This window comes from Triturus cristatus, chromosome 1_1, assembly GCF_964204655.1.
Source record: "Triturus cristatus chromosome 1_1, aTriCri1.1, whole genome shotgun sequence".
Taxonomy (NCBI): domain Eukaryota; kingdom Metazoa; phylum Chordata; class Amphibia; order Caudata; family Salamandridae; genus Triturus; species Triturus cristatus.
The window spans coordinates 604,501,944-604,516,174 of record NC_140579.1 but is presented as its reverse complement, the minus strand read 5'-3'; positions in this window follow the sequence as shown (position 1 = coordinate 604,516,174).

The following is a 14,231-nucleotide window of genomic DNA, read 5'->3' as shown; positions in this document are numbered from 1 at the left end:
TATTCTTGACCCAGTGCCCAATTGGAACAGTCCAGCCCGAGCTGCCAGGCCAGGTCCTCCCTGGACTGGAAACAAGCATCCTAGGACCGGTTTCGGGGTTTCACCCCTCTTCAGCCAGGATAGCTTCATTCCAGTGGCATGGACAGCACAGGACTCACGTCTGAGCATAACCGTCCCACTCGGGGTGACGAATGCAAAAAGAACTATGGATGGACAGAATGCAGAACAATGTCATATATTCACCCCAGTACAGAGATCTGGGCCTAAATCCATCGTTTTTTTGCTCACCATGCCATTACAGTTTGGACCCAGCCAGATGCAAATCAGTCTTGACCCTGTGCAGAATGGAAACAGTCCAGCCCGAACTGCCAGGCCAGGTCCTCCCTGGACTGGAAACAAGCATCCTAGGACCGGTTTTGGGGTTTCACCCCTCTTCAGCCAGGATAGCTTGATTCCAGTGGCATGGAGAGCACGGGACTCACGTCTGAGCATACCCGTCCCACTCGGGGTGACAAATGCAAAAAGAACTATTGATGGACAGAATGCCGAACAACGTCATACATTCACCCCAGTACAGAGATCTGGGCTTAAATCCATCGTTTTTTTGCTCACCATGCCATTCCAGTTTGGACCCAGCCATATGCAAATCAGTCTTGACCCTGTGCCCAATGGAAACAGTCCAGCCTGAACTGCCAGGCCAGGTCCTCCCTGGACTGGAAACAAGCATCCTAGGACTGGTTTCGGGGTTTCACCCCTCTTCAGCCAGGATAGCTTGATTCCAGTGGCATGGAGAACACGGGACTCACGTCTGAGCATACCCGTCCCACTCGGGGTGACAAATGCAAAAATAACTATTGATGGACAGAATGCAGAACAATGTCTTACATTCACCCCAGTACAGAGATCTGGGCCTAAATCCATCGTTTTTTTGCTCACCATGCCATTCCAGTTTGGACCCAACCATATGCAAATTATTCTTGACCCAGTGCCCAATTGGAACAGTCCAGCCCGAGCTGCCAGGCCAGGTTCTCCCTGGACTGGAAACAAGCATCCTAGGACCGGTTTCGGGGTTTCACCCCTCTTCAGCCAGGATAGCTTGATTCCAGTGGCATGGAAAGCACAGGACTCACGTCTGAGCATACCCATCCCACTCGGGGTGACAAATGCAAAAAGAACTATTGATGGACAGAATGCAGAACAATGTCATTCATTCACCCCAGTACAGAGATCTTGGCCTAAATCCATCGTTTTTTTGCTCACCATGCCATTCCAGTTTGGGCCCAGCCATATGCAAATCGGTCTTGACCCTGTGCCCAATGGGAACAGTCCAACCCGAACTGCCAGGCCAGGTCCTCCCTGGACTGGAAACATGCATCCTAGTACCGGTTTCGGGGTTTCACCCCTCTTCAGCCAGGATAGCTTGATTCCAGTGGCATGGAAAGCACGGGACTCACGTCTGAGCATACCCGTCCCACTCGGGGTGACAAATGTAAAAAGAACTATTGATGGACAGAATACAGAACAATGTCATACATTCACCCCAGTACAGGGATCTGGGCCTAAATCCATCGTTTGTTTGCTCATCATGCCATTCCAGTTTGGACCCAGCCATATGCAAATCAGTCTTGACCCTCTGCCAAATGGAAACAGTCCAGCCCGAACTGCCAGGCCAGGTCCTCCCTGGACTGGAAACAAGCATCCTAGGACCGGTTTCGGGGTTTCACCCCTCTTCAGCCAGGATAGCTTGATTCCAGTGGCATGGAGAGCACGGGACTCACGTCTGAGCATATCCGTCCCACTCGGGGTGACAAATGCAAAAAGAACTATTAATGGACAGAATGCAGAACAATGTCATTCATTCACCCCAGTACAGAGATCTTGGCCTAAATCCATCGTTTTTTTGCTCACCATGCCATTCCAGTTTGGGCCCAGCCATATGCAAATCGGTCTTGACCCTGTGCCCAATGGGAACAGTCCAACCCGAACTGCCAGGCCAGGTCCTCCCTGGACTGGAAACATGCATCCTAGTACCGGTTTCGGGGCTTCACCCCTCTTCAGCCAGGATAGCTTGATTCCAGTGGCATGGACAGCACAGGACTCACGTCTGAGCATAAGCGTCCCACTCGGGGTGACGAATGCAAAAAGAACTATGGATGGACAGAATGCAGAACAATGTCATATATTCACCCCAGTACAGAGATCTGAGCCTAAATCCATCGTTTTTTTGCTCACCATGCCATTACAGTTTGGACCCAGCCAGATGCAAATCAGTCTTGACCCTGTGCAGAATGGAAACAGTCCAGCCCGAACTGCCAGGCCAGGTCCTCCCTGGACTGGAAACAAGCATCCTAGGACCGGTTTTGGGGTTTCACCCCTCTTCAGCCAGGATAGCTTGATTCCAGTGGCATGGAGAGCACGGGACTCACGTCTGAGCATACCCGTCCCACTCGGGGTGACAAATGCAAAAAGAACTATTGATGGACAGAATGCCGAACAACGTCATACATTCACCCCAGTACAGAGATCTGGGCTTAAATCCATCGTTTTTTTGCTCACCATGCCATTCCAGTTTGGACCCAGCCATATGCAAATCAGTCTTGACCCTGTGCCCAATGGAAACAGTCCAGCCTGAACTGCCAGGCCAGGTCCTCCCTGGACTGGAAACAAGCATCCTAGGACTGGTTTCGGGGTTTCACCCCTCTTCAGCCAGGATAGCTTGATTCCAGTGGCATGGAGAACACGGGACTCACGTCTGAGCATACCCGTCCCACTCGGGGTGACAAATGCAAAAATAACTATTGATGGACAGAATGCAGAACAATGTCTTACATTCACCCCAGTACAGAGATCTGGGCCTAAATCCATCGTTTTTTTGCTCACCATGCCATTCCAGTTTGGACCCAACCATATGCAAATTATTCTTGACCCAGTGCCCAATTGGAACAGTCCAGCCCGAGCTGCCAGGCCAGGTTCTCCCTGGACTGGAAACAAGCATCCTAGGACCGGTTTCGGGGTTTCACCCCTCTTCAGCCAGGATAGCTTGATTCCAGTGGCATGGAAAGCACAGGACTCACGTCTGAGCATACCCATCCCACTCGGGGTGACGAATGCAAAAAGAACTATGGATGGACAGAATGCAGAACAATGTCATATATTCACCCCAGTACAGAGATCTGAGCCTAAATCCATCGTTTTTTTGCTCACCATGCCATTACAGTTTGGACCCAGCCAGATGCAAATCAGTCTTGACCCTGTGCAGAATGGAAACAGTCCAGCCCGAACTGCCAGGCCAGGTCCTCCCTGGACTGGAAACAAGCATCCTAGGACCGGTTTTGGGGTTTCACCCCTCTTCAGCCAGGATAGCTTGATTCCAGTGGCATGGAGAGCACGGGACTCACGTCTGAGCATACCCGTCCCACTCGGGGTGACAAATGCAAAAAGAACTATTGATGGACAGAATGCCGAACAACGTCATACATTCACCCCAGTACAGAGATCTGGGCTTAAATCCATCGTTTTTTTGCTCACCATGCCATTCCAGTTTGGACCCAGCCATATGCAAATCAGTCTTGACCCTGTGCCGAATGGAAACAGTCCAGCCCGAACTGCCAGGCCAGGTCCTCCCTGGACTGGAAACAAGCGTCCTAGGACCGGTTTTGGGGTTTCACCCCTCTTCAGCCAGGATAGCTTGATTCCAGTGGCATGGAGAGCACGGGACTCACATCTGAGCATATCCGTCCCACTCGGGGTGAAAAATGCAAAAAGAACTATTGATGGACAGAATGCAGAACAATGTCATTCATTCACCCCAGTACAGAGATCTTGGCCCAAATCCATATTTTTTGCTCACCATGCCATTCCAGTTTGGGCCCAGCCATATGCAAATCAGTCTTGACCCTGTGCCCAATGGGAACAGTCCAACTCGAACTGCCAGGCCAGGTCCTCCCTGGACTGGAAACATGCATCCTAGGACCGGTTTCGAGGTTTCACCCCTCTTCAGCCAGGATAGCTTGATTCCAGTGGCATGGAGAGCACGGGACTCACATCTGAACATACCCGTCCCACTCAGGGTGACAAATGTAAAAAGAACTGTTGATGGACAGAATGCAGAACAATGTCATACATTCACCCCAGTACAGAGATCTGGGCCTAAATCCATCGTTTTTTTGCTCACCATGCCATTCCAGTTTGGACCCAGCCATATGCAAATCAGTCTTGACCCTGTGCCGAATGGAAACAGTCCAGCCCGAACTGCCAGGCCAGGTCCTCCCTGGACTGGAAACAAGCATCCTAGGACCGGTTTTGGGGTTTCACCCCTCTTCAGCCAGGATAGCTTGATTTCAGTGGCATGGAGAGTACGGGACTCACGTCTGAGCATACCCGTCCCACTCGGGGTGACAAATGCAAAAATAACTATTGATGTACAGAATGCAGAACAATATCTTACATTCACCCCAGTACAGAGATCTGGGCCTAAATCCATCGTTTTTTTGCTCACCATGCCATTCCAGTATGGACCCAGCCATATGCAAATTATTCTTGACCCAGTGCCCAATTGGAACAGTCCAGCCCGAGCTGCCAGGCCAGGTCCTCCCTGGACTGGAAACAAGCATCCTAGGACCGGTTTCGGGGTTTCACCCCTCTTCAGCCAGGATAGCTTGATTCCAGTGGCATGGACAGCACGGGACTCACGTCTGAGCATACCCGTCCCACTCGGGGTGACAAATGCAAAAAGAACTATGGATGGACAGAATGAAGAACAATGTCATACATTCACCCGAGTACAGAGATCTGGGCCTAAATCCATCGTTTTTTTGCTCACCATGCCATTACAGTTTGGACCCAGCCAGATGCAAATCAGTCTTGACCCTGTGCAGAATGGAAACAGTCCAGCCCGAACTGCCAGGCCAGGTCCTCCCTGGACTGGAAACAAGCATCCTAGGACCAGTTTTGGGGTTTCACCCCTCTTCAGCCAGGATAGCTTGATTCCAGTGGCATGGAGAGCACGGGACTCACGTCTGAGCATACCCGTCCCACTCGGGGTGACAAATGCAAAAAGAACTATTGATGGACAGAATGCCGAACAACGTCATACATTCACCCCAGTACAGAGATCTGGGCTTAAATCCATAGTTTTTTTGCTCACCATGCCATTCCAGTTTGGACCCAGCCATATGCAAATCAGTCTTGACCCTGTGCCCAATGGAAACAGTCCAGCCCGAACTGCCAGGCCAGGTCCTCCCTGGACTGGAAACAAGCATCCTAGGACTGGTTTCGGGGTTTCACCCCTCTTCAGCCAGGATAGCTTGATTCCAGTGGCATGGAGAACACGGGACTCACGTCTGAGCATACCCGTCCCACTCGGGGTGACAAATGCAAAAATAACTATTGATGGACAGAATGCAGAACAATGTCTTACATTCACCCCAGTACAGAGATCTGGGCCTAAATCCATCGTTTTTTTGCTCACCATGCCATTCCAGTTTGGACCCAGCCATATGCAAATTATTCTTGACCCAGTGCCCAATTGGAACAGTCCAGCCCGAGCTGCCAGGCCAGGTCCTCCCTGGACTGGAAACATGCATCCTAGTACCGGTTTCGGGGTTTCACCCCTCTTCAGCCAGGATAGCTTGATTCCAGTGGCATGGAAAGCACGGGACTCACGTCTAAGCATACCCGTCCCACTCGGGGTGACAAATGCAAAAAGAACTATTGATGGACAGAATGCAGAACAATGTCATTCATTCACCCCAGTACAGAGATCTTGGCCTAAATCCATTGTTTTTTTGCTCACCATGCCATTCCAGTTTGGGCCCAGCCATATGCAAATCGGTCTTGACCCTGTGCCCAATGGGAACAGTCCAACCCAAACTGCCAGGCCAGGTCCTCCCTGGACTGGAAACATGCATCCTAGTACCGGTTTCGGGGTTTCACCCCTCTTCAGCCAGGATAGCTTGATTCCAGTGGCATGGAAAGCACGGGACTCACGTCTAAGCATACCCGTCCCACTCGGGGTGACAAATGTAAAAAGAACTATTGATGGACAGAATGCAGAACAATGTCATACATTCACCCCAGTACAGAGATCTGGGCCTAAATCCATCGTTTTTTTGCTCACCATGCCATTCCAGTTTGAACCCAGCCATATGCAAATCAGTCTTGACCCTGTGCCCAATGGGAACAGTCCAGCCCGAACTGCCAGGCCAGGTCCTACCTGGATTGGAAACAAGCATCCTAGGACCGGTTTCGGGGTTTCACCCCTCTTCAGCCAGGATAGCTTGATTCCAGTGGCATGGAGAGCACGGGACTCACGTCTGAGCATACCCGTCCCACTCGGGGTGACAAATGCAAAAAGAACTATTGATGGACAGAATGCAGAACAATGTCATACATTCACCCCAGTACAGAGATCTGGGCCTAATTCCATCGTTTTTTTGCTCACCATGCCATTCCAGTTTGGACCCAGCCATATGCAAATCAGTCTTGACCCTGTGCCCAATGGGAATACTCCAGCCCGAACTGCCAGGCCAGGTCCTCCCTGGACTGGAAACAAGCATCCTAGGACCGGTTTCGGGGTTTCACTCCTCTTCAGCCAGGATAGCTTGATTCCAGTGGCATGGAGAGCATAGGACTCACGTCTGAGCATACCCGTCCCACTCGGGGTGACAAATGCAAAAAGAACTATTGATGGACAGAATGCAGAACAATGTCATACATTCACCCCAGTACAGGGATCTGGGCCTAAATCCATCGTTTTTTTGCTCATCATGCCATTCCAGTTTGGACCCAGCCATATGCAAATCAGTCTTGACCCTCTGCCAAATGGAAACAGTCCAGCCCGAACTGCCAGGCCAGGTCCTCCCTGGACTGGAAACAAGCATCCTAGGACCGGTTTCGGGTTTCACCCCTCTTCAGCCAGGATAGCTTGATTCCAGTGGCATGGAGAGCACGGGACTCACGTCTGAGCATATCCGTCCCACTCGGGGTGACAAATGCAAAAAGAACTATTGATGGACAGAATGCAGAACAATGTCATTCATTCACCCCAGTACAGAGATCTTGGCCTAAATCCATCGTTTTTTTGCTCACCATGCCATTCCAGTTTGGGCCCAGCCATATGCAAATCGGTCTTGACCCTGTGCCCAATGGGAACAGTCCAACCCGAACTGCCAGGCCAGGTCCTCCCTGGAATGGAAACATGCATCCTAGTACCGGTTTCGGGGTTTCACCCCTCTTCAGCCAGGATAGCTTGATTCCAGTGGCATGGAAAGCACGGGACTCACGTCTGAGCATACCCGTCCCACTCGGGGTGACAAATGCAAAAATAACTATTGATGTTCAGAATGCAGAACAATATCTTACATTCACCCCAGTACAGAGATCTGGGCCTAAATCCATCGTTTTTTTGCTCACCATGCCATTCCAGTATGGACCCAGCCATATGCAAATTATTCTTGACCCAGTGCCCAATTGGAACAGTCCAGCCCGAGCTGCCAGGCCAGGTCCTCCCTGGACTGGAAACAAGCATCCTAGGACCGGTTTCGGGGTTTCACCCCTCTTCAGCCAGGATAGCTTGATTCCAGTGGCATGGACAGCACGGGACTCACGTCTGAGCATACCCGTCCCACTCGGGGTGACGAATGCAAAAAGAACTATGGATGGACAGAATGCAGAACAATGTCATACATTCACCCGAGTACAGAGATCTGGGCCTAAATCCATCGTTTTTTTGCTCACCATGCCATTACAGTTTGGACCCAGCCAGATGCAAATCAGTCTTGACCCTGTGCAGAATGGAAACAGTCCAGCCCGAACTGCCAGGCCAGGTCCTCCCTGGACTGGAAACAAGCATCCTAGGACCGGTTTTGGGGTTTCACCCCTCTTCAGCCAGGATAGCTTGATTCCAGTGGCATGGAGAGCACGGGACTCACGCCTGAGCATACCCGTCCCACTCGGGGTGACAAATGCAAAAAGAACTATTGATGGACAGAATGCCGAACAACGTCATACATTCACCCCAGTACAGAGATCTGGGCTTAAATCCATTGTTTTTTTGCTCACCATGCCATTCCAGTTTGGACCCAGCCATATGCAAATCAGTCTTGACCCTGTGCCCAATGGAAACAGTCCAGCCTGAACTGCCAGGCCAGGTCCTCCCTGGACTGGAAACAAGCATCCTAGGACTGGTTTCAGGGTTTCACCCCTCTTCAGCCAGGATAGCTTGATTCCAGTGGCATGGAGAACACGGGACTCACGTCTGAGCATACCCGTCCCACTCGGGGTGACAAATGCAAAAATAACTATTGATGGACAGAATGCAGAACAATGTCTTACATTCACCCCAGTACAGAGATCTGGGCCTAAATCCATCGTTTTTTTGCTCACCATGCCATTCCAGTTTGGACCCAACCATATGCAAATTATTCTTGACCCAGTGCCCAATTGGAACAGTCCAGCCTGAGCTGCCAGGCCAGGTTCTCCCTGGACTGGAAACAAGCATCCTAGGACCGGTTTCGGGGTTTCACCCCTCTTCAGCCAGGATAGCTTGATTCCAGTGGCATGGAAAGCACAGGACTCACGTCTGAGCATACCCATCCCACTCGGGGTGACAAATGCAAAAAGAACTATTGATGGACAGAATGCAGAACAATGTCATTCATTCACCCCAGTACAGAGATCTTGGCCTAAATCCATCGTTTTTTTGCTCACCATGCCATTCCAGTTTGGGCCCAGCCATATGCAAATCGGTCTTGACCCTGTGCCCAATGGGAACAGTCCAACCCGAACTGCCAGGCCAGGTCCTCCCTGGACTGGAAACATGCATCCTAGTACCGGTTTCGGGGTTTCACCCCTCTTCAGCCAGGATAGCTTGATTCCAGTGGCATGGAAAGCACGGGACTCACGTCTGAGCATACCCGTCCCACTCGGGGTGACACATGTAAAAAGAACTATTGATGGACAGAATGCAGAACAATGTCATACATTCACCCCAGTACAGGGATCTGGGCCTAAATCCATGTTTTTTTTGCTCATCATGACATTCCAGTTTGGACCCAGCCATATGCAAATCAGTCTTGACCCTCTGCCAAATGGAAACAGTCCAGCCCGAACTGCCAGGCCAGGTCCTCCCTGGACTGGAAACAAGCATCCTAGGACCGGTTTCGGGGTTTCACCCCTCTTCAGCCAGGATAGCTTGATTCCAGTGGCATGGAGAGCACGGGACTCACGTCTGAGCATATCCGTCCCACTCGGGGTGACAAATGCAAAAAGAACTATTGATGGACAGAATGCAGAACAATGTCATTCATTCACCCCAGTACAGAGATCTTGGCCTAAATCCATCGTTTTTTTGCTCACCATGCCATTCCAGTTTGGGCCCAGCCATATGCAAATCGGTCTTGACCCTGTGCCCAATGGGAACAGTCCAACCCGAACTGCCAGGCCAGGTCCTCCCTGGACTGGAAACATGCATCCTAGTACCGGTTTCGGGGTTTCACCCCTCTTCAGCCAGGATAGCTTGATTCCAGTGGCATGGAAAGCACGGGACTCACGTCTGAGCATACCCGTCCCACTCGGGGTGACAAATGTAAAAAGAACTATTGATGGACAGAATGCAGAACAATGTCATACATTCACCCCAGTACAGAGATCTGGGCCTAAATCCATCGTTTTTTTGCTCACCATGCCATTCCAGTTTGAACCCAGCCATATGCAAATCAGTCTTGACCCTGTGCCCAATGGGAACAGTCCAGCCCGAACTGCCAGGCCAGGTCTTACCTGGATTGGAAACAAGCATCCTAGGACCGGTTTCGGGGTTTCACCCCTCTTCAGCCAGGATAGCTTGATTCCAGTGGCATGGAGAGCACGGGACTCACGTCTGAGCATACCCGTCCCACTCGGGGTGACAAATGCAAAAAGAACTATTGATGGACAGAATGCAGAACAATGTCATACATTCACCCCAGTACAGAGATCTGGGCCTAAATCCATGTTTTTTTTGCTCATCATGCCATTCCAGTTTGGACCCAGCCATATGCAAATCAGCCTTTACCCTGTGCCCAATGGGAAAAGTCCAGCCCGAACTGCCAGGCCAGGTCCTCCCTGGACTGGAAACAAGCATCCTATGACCAGTTTCGGGGTTTCACCCCTCTTCAGCCAGGATAGCTTGATTTCAGTGGCATGGAGAGTACAGGACTCACGTCTGAGCATACTCGTCCCACTCGGGGTGACATATGCAAAAATAACTATTGATGTACAGAATGTAGAACAATATCTTACATTCACCCCAGTACAGAGATCTGGGCCTAAATCCATCGTTTTTTTGCTCACCATGCCATTCCAGTATGGACCCAGCCATATGCAAATTATTCTTGACCCAGTGCCCAATTGGAACAGTCCAGCCCGAGCTGCCAGGCCAGGTCCTCCCTGGACTGGAAACAAGCATCCTAGGACCGGTTTCGGGGTTTCACCCCTCTTCAGCCAGGATAGCTTGATTCCAGTGGCATGGACAGCATGGGACTCACGTCTGAGCATACCCGTCCCACTCGGGGTGACGAATGCAAAAAGAACTATGGATGGACAGAATGCAGAACAATGTCATACATTCACCCGAGTACAGAGATCTGGGCCTAAATCCATCGTTTTTTTGCTCACCATGCCATTACAGTTTGGACCCAGACAGATGCAAATCAGTCTTGACCCTGTGCAGAATGGAAACAGTCCAGCCCGAACTGCCAGGCCAGGTCCTCCCTGGACTGGAAACAAGCATCCTAGGACCGGTTTTGGGGTTTCACCCATCTTCAGCCAGGATAGCTTGATTCCAGTGGCATGGAGAGCACGGGACTCACGTCTGAGCATACCCGTCTCACTCGGGGTGACAAATGCAAAAAGAACTATTGATGGACAGAATGCCGAACAACGTCATACATTCACCCCAGTACAGAGATCTGGGCTTAAATCCATCGTTTTTTTGCTCACCATGCCATTCCAGTTTGGACCCAGCCATATGCAAATCAGTCTTGACCCTGTGCCCAATGGAAACAGTCCAGCCCGAACTGCCAGGCCAGGTCCTCCCTGGACTGGAAACAAGCATCCTAGGACTGGTTTCGGGGTTTCACCCCTCTTCAGCCAGGATAGCTTGATTCCAGTGGCATGGAGAGCACGGGACTCACGTCTGAGCATACCCGTCCCACTCGGGGTGACAAATGCAAAAATAACTATTGATGGACAGAATGCAGAACAATGTCTTACATTCACCCCAGTACAGAGATCTGGGCCTAAATCCATTGTTTTTTTGCTCACCATGCCATTCCAGTTTGGACCCAGCCATATGCAAATTATTCTTGACCCAGTGCCCAATTGGAACAGTCCAGCCCGAGCTGCCAGGCCAGGTCCTCCCTGGACTGGAAACAAGCATCCTAGGACCGGTTTCGGGGTTTCACCCCTCTTCAGCCAGGATAGCTTGATTCCAGTGGCATGGAGAGCACGGGACTCACGTCTGAGCATACCCGTCCCACTCGGGGTGACGAATGCAAAAAGAACTATGGATGGACAGAATGCAGAACAATGTCATACATTCACCGCAGTACAGAGATCTGGGCCTAAATCCATCGTTTTTTTGCTCACCATGCCATTCCAGTTTGGACCCAGCCATATGCAAATCAGTCTTGACCCTGTGCCGAATGGAAACAGTCCAGCCCGAACTGCCAGGCCAGGTCCTCCCTGGACTGGAAACAAGCGTCCTAGGACCGGTTTTGGGGTTTCACCCCTCTTCAGCCAGGATAGCTTGATTCAAGTGGCATGGAGAGCACGGGACTCACGTCTGAGCATACCCGTCCCACTCGGGGTGACAAATGCAAAAAGAACTATTGATGGACAGAATGCCGAACAATGTCATACATTCACCCCAGTACAGAGATCTGGGCTTAAATCCATCGTTTTTTTGCTCACCATGCCATTCCAGTTTGGACCCAGCCATATGCAAATCAGTCTTGACCCTGTGCCCAATGGAAACAGTCCAGCCCGAACTGCCAGGCCAGGTCCTCCCTGGACTGGAAACAAGCATCCTAGGACTGGTTTCGGTGTTTCACCCCTCTTCAGCCAGGATAGCTTGATTCCAGTGGCATGGAGAGCACGGGACTCACGTCTGAGCATATCCGTCCCACTCGGGGGGACAAATGCAAAAAGAACTATTGATGGACAGAATGCAGAACAATGTCATACATTCACCCCAGTACAGAGATCTGGGCCTAAATCCATCGTTTTTTTGCTCACCATGCCATTCCAGTATGGACCCAGCCATATGCAAATTATTCTTGACCCAGTGCCCAATTGGAACAGTCCAGCCCGAGCTGCCAGGCCAGGTTCTCCCTGGACTGGAAACAAGCATCCTAGGACCGGTTTCGGGGTTTCACCCCTCTTCAGCCAGGATAGCTTGATTCCAGTGGCATGGAAAGCACAGGACTCACGTCTGAGCATACCCATCCCACTCGGGGTGACAAATGCAAAAAGAACTATTGATGGACAGAATGCAGAACAATGTCATTCATTCACCCCAGTACAGAGATCTTGGCCTAAATCCATCGTTTTTTTGCTCACCATGCCATTCCAGTTTGGGCCCAGCCATATGCAAATCGGTCTTGACCCTGTGCCCAATGGGAACAGTCCAACCCGAACTGCCAGGCCAGGTCCTCCCTGGACTGGAAACATGCATCCTAGTACCGGTTTCGGGGTTTCACCCCTCTTCAGCCAGGATAGCTTGATTCCAGTGGCATGGAAAGCACGGGACTCACGTCTGAGCATACCCGTCCCACTCGGGGTGACAAATGTAAAAAGAACTATTGATGGACAGAATGCAGAACAATGGCATACATTCACCCCAGTACAGAGATCTGGGCCTAAATCCATCGTTTTTTTGCTCACCATGCCATTCCAGTTTGAACCCAGCCATATGCAAATCAGTCTTGACCCTGTGCCCAATGGGAACAGTCCAGCCCGAACTGCCAGGCCAGGTCTTACCTGGATTGGAAACAAGCATCCTAGGACCGGTTTCGGGGTTTCACCCCTCTTCAGCCAGGATAGCTTGATTCCAGTGGCATGGAGAGCACGGGACTCACGTCTGAGCATACCCGTCCCACTCGGGGTGACAAATGCAAAAAGAACTATTGATGGACAGAATGCAGAACAATGTCATACATTCACCCCAGTACAGAGATCTGGGCCTAAATCCATGTTTTTTTTGCTCATCATGCCATTCCAGTTTGGACCCAGCCATATGCAAATCAGCCTTTACCCTGTGCCCAATGGGAAAAGTCCAGCCCGAACTGCCAGGCCAGGTCCTCCCTGGACTGGAAACAAGCATCCTATGACCAGTTTCGGGGTTTCACCCCTCTTCAGCCAGGATAGCTTGATTTCAGTGGCATGGAGAGTACGGGACTCACGTCTGAGCATACTCGTCCCACTCGGGGTGACATATGCAAAAATAACTATTGATGTACAGAATGTAGAACAATATCTTACATTCACCCCAGTACAGAGATCTGGGCCTAAATCCATCGTTTTTTTGCTCACCATGCCATTCCAGTATGGACCTAGCCATATGCAAATTATTCTTGACCCAGTGCCCAATTGGAACAGTCCAGCCCGAGCTGCCAGGCCAGGTCCTCCCTGGACTGGAAACAAGCATCCTAGGACCGGTTTCGGGGTTTCACCCCTCTTCAGCCAGGATAGCTTGATTCCAGTGGCATGGACAGCATGGGACTCACGTCTGAGCATACCCGTCCCACTCGGGGTGACGAATGCAAAAAGAACTATGGATGGACAGAATGCAGAACAATGTCATACATTCACCCGAGTACAGAGATCTGGGCCTAAATCCATCGTTTTTTTGCTCACCATGCCATTACAGTTTGGACCCAGACAGATGCAAATCAGTCTTGACCCTGTGCAGAATGGAAACAGTCCAGCCCGAACTGCCAGGCCAGGTCCTCCCTGGACTGGAAACAAGCATCCTAGGACCGGTTTTGGGGTTTCACCCATCTTCAGCCAGGATAGCTTGATTCCAGTGGCATGGAGAGCACGGGACTCACGTCTGAGCATACCCGTCTCACTCGGGGTGACAAATGCAAAAAGAACTATTGATGGACAGAATGCCGAACAACGTCATACATTCACCCCAGTACAGAGATCTGGGCTTAAATCCATCGTTTTTTTGCTCACCATGCCATTCCAGT